At 34.7% G+C, this 6,372-nt stretch overlaps 1 protein-coding gene across 1 annotated transcript in view; it reads right to left on the bottom strand.

The window, feature by feature from the left end:
- Positions 1-4,417: 4,417 nt before the first annotated feature.
- The window catches only part of LOC116277674 (uncharacterized), a 294,446-nt gene continuing 292,491 nt past the window's right edge, over positions 4,418-6,372 (bottom strand). The window contains exon 8 of the mRNA XM_072970829.1: positions 4,418-4,580. The gene's annotated coding sequence lies outside the window, so the exon portion shown is untranslated. The remainder of the gene's footprint in view (positions 4,581-6,372) is intronic.

The following is a 6,372-nucleotide window of genomic DNA, read 5'->3' as shown; positions in this document are numbered from 1 at the left end:
TGAATCAATCGTATATGGTGGGTCTATTTCTGAACTCACATTTCTGTGCTATTGATCAATATTTGCATTCTTTGGCAATACCACACTGTCTTGATTACTGTAGCTTTATAGTAAGTCTTGGAATTGTATAATATGAGTTACTCAACTCTTCTATTCTTTTCCATATAAATTTTAGAATAATCTTTTTAATATCTATAAAAAATTCTTTTGGAATATTGATTTGAGTTATATTGATCTATAGGTCAGTTTGAAGAGTATTGATATAATGCTAGTAAGTCTTCCAATTACAAACTTAGTATAAACTCTCCATTTTTTAAACTCTTGATTTTTTTTATCAGATTCAGGCCATATTATGTTAGATTTATAGCTCAGTGCTTTATTTTGTGTATGTGCTCTTGCAAATTTTGATTTCCAAGTGATCAGTGCTACTATTTAGAAAAAAACTGATTTTTGTCTTGTCTCTTGCCATCTTGCTCAACTAACCTATCAGTTATAGAAGTATTTTGTGTAGATTCCATGAGATTCTATAGAAAATTATAGAATCTATTAATACAGACAGTTTATTTCATCTTTTCTAAACTTTATCTTGCTAATTTCTTTTTATTTCCTTGCTATATTGTTTAGGACTTCCAGCATGAAATTGAATAGAAGGGGAGGGCTAATTCAGTGATTATTTTTTTCTATCTTTTCTCTTCGTATTAGAAAATTTCTACTGATCTGTGTTCAGTTTCACTGATTCATTTTTCTTTCATCCTTATTCTGCACTTGAGGCCATCTAGCATTTTTGAAATTTCAGGTATTTTATATTTAATTTCCAAAATTTTATTTAGATCTTTTCTATGATTTTGATTTTTCTGCTATGAACTTTCTACTTCCCACTGAGGAATGTTTACCCTTCCTTCATGGATTATGTCTCAAGAGTTCTCATAAGGTCTTTCTGTGATAATCTCATTGTCATGGCAATCTTGAGTTGACATATTTTCTCTTTTTACTTGATGATTAATCAGTTTTTCCTTTGTCTCCCTACCCCCTGACTTTGCTATACTGTTATTCTGAATTATATCCTGGACATTTGGAATATTATATTGGGGGATCCTGGAGATTGACTAGATTCTGGAGGATCTAGTCAAATCCTCTGGAGAATTTTGTGTTTGTTGTGTTGTTATAGTTGCTGTTGCTACTTTAGAAGGCAGTTAACATGGTTGGGTTCAGAAGGCAAGTTCTGTTTCGTTTTCTGTGGGCAGTGCTCCAATGTCAGTGCACCTATGAAGTTTGCTGTGTGTTTATGTCTGCCTGTGCATGAGCCGCTCAGGAGTTCATCTGGGACTAAACTATTTGGTTGGTGGTTTATATCATACCTCCTTTCTCAAATCCTTTGCTCTGTCTAATTTGGTGTTGACCTTGGAGGCAGGCGCAGGCCCATGTATTGAGTCGTCATACACAGGATGAGGGAACCTGTTTCTCCACGTGTCACCTCTTTAGTATTCCCACCACAATTTCCAGGGAGACACAGTGCAATCAAGCACTGGTTGAACAATGCTTTACTCAAATAGAGAAGAAACAGGGCAAGATTAGCTTCTGTAGTGGACTTCAGTCCCCTACGGCCAGTGGGTCCCTCCTGGTAGTCGACGCAGACAGCTGGTCTGCATGCACCCTTGTGCTATAGTAGAAAGGCTTCATTCCTCCTTACAGAGGACAGACATAGCAGTGGGGTTGGCCAGGTGCCATGATACAGACAGTGAAGCAGAACAAAGGAGCACACATTGCATCTGCAGCAGGGAAAGTTGTACCCCCACAAGGTGATCAGCCTGGCACTGGCTCTGAGCAGCTCTCATCTCCTGCTAAGGAAGTACCCCAAGCCCAAGACCCATTCTCCTGCAGCCAGAAGGGGTAGAAAGGATGTCCGTGTAAGGATGCCTTTCCCAACAACTTCATAGCCTTTTAATACTAAAGTGGCTTCATAATCTTTTATCTGAACACTCTCTTTATATTAAAAATTGATTTAGAATCTACACTCTATATACTTGTTTGACCATCACGGGGCTGTAAAACAGAGAAGCCGGGTGTCCTGACACCCAGCCCAGAGCTTCCTCTGCTGTATGTTTTTTTCTTCTTTTTATTTATTATTTTTTGGCCACTTTCAACTTCCAAACAGAAAACTGAGAAAGAACAACCTAAGAGTTATTTACCATATTAATTAACATACTCATTTAGAATTTGAACACGGAATGTGGTCAGATTCAATTTTCATTTGAAGGCTCTGACCGAGGACTTGCCATTGCTGTTGCCTTGAATAGAAAATCAAATGCTTATCCTACAATCCTGCAGCTATGAACTCCTAGGCTATGAAAAACTGTGACTAAAGGACTTAACTAGTTATTTCCAATGTAACGAATAGATAGCTCATCAGAATAAATACACTTGGGTTTTACTATAACAGCTCTTTTTTTATTATCCTCTGTAGTTTTGAAAATTCTAACTTAGCTGTCCTCTCTTTCTTATTATGCGGCTGGCTATATATTTACCCCCTTACAATCCTTGGCCATTTCCCTGAAGGGGATAGAGTCAGTGGACTGAATAGGATTAGCATCAAAAGTCACCACTGCTTTCCTAAGCAGAGTTTAAAAATAGGATCATTGAATAATAAGGGATTTAAGTCTCAACCAGGCAGGGTGCGGAAGGAAATTATTTGGATTTAGACCAATAGAGATTAGAGTGTGATTAGAGACTACCATGTCCTTTATATCAGATTAAGGGACTTGAAAGAGAAGACTTGCAGGGAAAAAAAAAGTCAGGTCACAAAATTGTGCACCTGCTTCCCTAAATCAATCAAAGGAAGATCTCTGTTTCCCTGTACATTTGTGAGTCTGAGAGTACCGACTGAAGCAAACAAAAAGAGGTGAAGGTCTAGAGTGTAACAGTGTAAGGTCTAATGAAAATTACCTCTGGGAAACAGCCAACATAGGAACCAAGGAACCAAGACAGGTAACCAATAATAATAACTTTTATACAGATCTTCTATCTTAAAGAATCCCCAAACAATTTCCAAGGAAGAAAATGCATCATATTCAGCAGAAATCCAGCCATCCCTAGAGTGAGGCTTTTCTTTTTAATACAGAATTCTTAGCAGGGGCTTAATGAGAGAAAACGGTTTACTACAATATAAGGTTAGTTTACATTGCTTACTCAAAGCTTGGATAAAAGAAAGAGTTCCTCTTTGATTTTGCTAAGATATTTTGGAGAAGAAAAAATGCTTCCTAATCAATCAGAGGTGGATGTCTATTTATCTCAACAACAGTTTATTTATTAAGAAGGCAGTTAGTAACGAGGCAATATCGGGGAGCATGTATCATTTAGGTAATAGCAAGTATGAAGAAAGAATCATTTTTAAATCGTAAAAAATTTTCCTTACGTAAGTAAAAATCTGTAAAATAATGTTGGAAACTTACCGTTGTACAAGCTGTATTGTTTCCTTTATGAAGACAGTAACAGTCTTGATAAAGAATCTGTTCAAAATCTATTTGAACTAGGACATGAAGAATTCTTGTGCTTTTTCTTCCAAAATATACATCAAGTTAAACTGACACTTGAACACAGTTTTTTTGTATCTAAAATCTCACTTATTCTGAAATCTGTAGAAAATTTTATAGCAGCAGCAAGAATATAAACCTTTTACCTATGGTTAAAAATTCTGATACTGCTAAGTGTCAGCTATTTGCTGTTATTTGTCCTTATTTTAGTGATTTTTTTTATTACAGATCTATGGATATAAGTTATGGATGAGAACTGAAATAGAGTAAGACTGAAAATGATACACACATCAACTTTTGTATGAAGACAAGAACAAATGATAGACTTTTTCCCCCCATAAAGGTAATTACTTGTTCTGTGTTTATTGCATTATCAATAATCAGCTTCCACTGTAGGCCTGTAAAAGCGTTATATAATTGGTAAGAATTTACTAAACTATAGTAAAGTAATAATCTGAAATTGAATGGGAGACAGTCTGGGTCTTGCAGGTCCATTAGTTTAATCATAATGAATGTACAACTTTAAAAACGAGATTGATTCATCATTTACCAAGATTAACCTTTTTAAATAGTAACTCCACCTGGATAACTGGGAATTCCATATGCATAATTGGGAATATACATATAGTGTTCAGAGGTAATAAAGTCAGGTACAGAGATTATATGAGACTTTTCAACAGCTATCTTTTTTAAGTCACTTTTAAGTATGACTGAGACACAAAGAGCTGTATGGATGTAATGTACACAATTTGATGAATTTGGAGAGAAGTTGACATCCATGAAACCATCACCACAATGCATACCATAAACATATCCATTGCCTCCAAAAGTTCTCCCACCCTTTTCATTTTCTTCCTCTTGAATCATGACACTGTTTACCACCAAGATCAGCATTCTTCTTTTATTGTTTCAATATAATATTAATATTTACTAAAAATTCAGTCAGTTGTTCTAAGTATGAATCACTGCTCCACACTGTTCGTCTTTTTCAGAGAGCACTGTTTCACTCTGAGGAGAAAATTTCATTGTCATCGTGATCTGGTAAGTTTCCTGAAATTAAAGGGAACTTTTCACAATGGCAAACCAGTGAAAAATCAAACACTACTTTGAAAATATTTGTTCACTACTAATCTATCTATTTTGTTAAATAACAGCTTACTGTAATAGAAAAAATATAAATTATGTTTATAACAGTGCCTAAGACATACTAAGAGCCAAATAAATTATTGGTAAATGTTATTATTCCTATCCATCTTAGGTTGGTTTTTTTTTTCCATTTTTAGATTAGGGATAATTAATAATACTTAGTTCATTGAATGTCTTTTGGAACAAATTAGTTTATACATTATAATTCTCATACTACTTGGACTTTGTTAATTAGTTAATAAATAATTATATAGTTCAATAAACCCTCCTATCATTGTTTTCAGTCTGTAGAAGGAGGCATCATCTTGCATGAGTCATTTTTAGTGAGGCTTTTGTGATGTGTTGGATTTAGGCATGATGATAAAGAATGGGGATACTGTGTGGTATAAAAGGTATATGCCTACAAAGCAAAGCCTGGGAATAATGGATCTTTATGTTTAGTGCACCAGAAGAAGTCAGTGTTGACAGGGAATTGTGAAGGATAAAAATGCTAAACTAGCTGTAAAACCTGATGATGGGAAAAGGCAAAATGATGGGATAGCTTAAAAGTTAAGCAGGTTGGATTTTCCCATATTTTATTTAAGTTTTATTTTGTGGGGGCTGTGTTTTCCCTTTTTAAAATTTCACATTGTTAAATTTAGAAAATACAGTTTTCAAATATTTTGAGGATTGAATTGATTGGGGCAAAGGGGAAATCGCCATTATGACTTTAAGGCTTTAAACAGATTATAACAAAGACTCTTCGAAAAGAAAAGAAAGCCTAGGTCCATACCTGTAAAGAGCCTTAGATAGTATGCAAAGTATTTAATTTGTGTTTCTTGACCAATAACTTCTGCCTACTTGGGATAATTTGTTATTCCTCCTAGATTCTGGGGCTGGTTATTTTGATTTATGTTGAGAGGCTGTGAAAATGACTTCCCTAGAAATCTTGACTAGGCTAGAGACCCATCTGTCTTCCATGGCTTAGTTGTAGTCCTGCCTGGAGGCAAAGGATAGATAACCTGAAATAGAATAAGAGACCCAAAGGAGAGGATTAAGTCACTAGATTAGTGGTGACCATATGCTCTCTAGAAGGTTCATGAAATTGCTCATTTCCATGGGAAAAGGTATCTTTTTCTCACTGGCCTTGAATTTTTTACGAAGAGAACAAGACCACCAGTTTCCTTTAAAATGCCCATTAAAACCACTGGAGCAGGTAATTTTCCAAGGAGAATATCTTTCTTCCATATATAAAAATGCTAAATTATTATGAAAACTCTCACTTTCATTTCTTTTTCCTTCCTCTCTTTCTCTTCTTTTTCCTCTCACTTCCTCCTCTCAGGCCTTCTTTCCTGATTTCCTTACAAAAGATTTGAAGTGCTTCATTAATATTTTTTTCAGATGCTATATTTTATTAGATTGCTTAGCAGTAAAAGAATATCCTAAAAAGAAAAAAAGATACCTTTGAATTCAAGGCATACTATTTTACTTACATTGATTCTTTTTCTTTTACTGTTAGTAATGAAAGGATTTAAACAAAACTGGTTGAGTTACTTTTTCTAAAAGTAACTCCATACTACTACTACAACAGACTGTACTGCACTATATAGTTAAAAAATTATTTCTAAACTTAGTCTTCTCTGTGTGTTTAATCTATCCTTTACTTAAACCTAAATATAGAGCTTGCTTTACTCTTGCTGAAAATGTATGTATTTTT

Source organism: Vicugna pacos, chromosome 1 (assembly GCF_048564905.1).
Source record: "Vicugna pacos chromosome 1, VicPac4, whole genome shotgun sequence".
Lineage (NCBI taxonomy): Eukaryota > Metazoa > Chordata > Mammalia > Artiodactyla > Camelidae > Vicugna > Vicugna pacos.
This window is presented reverse-complemented; position numbering and strand designations above follow the sequence as displayed.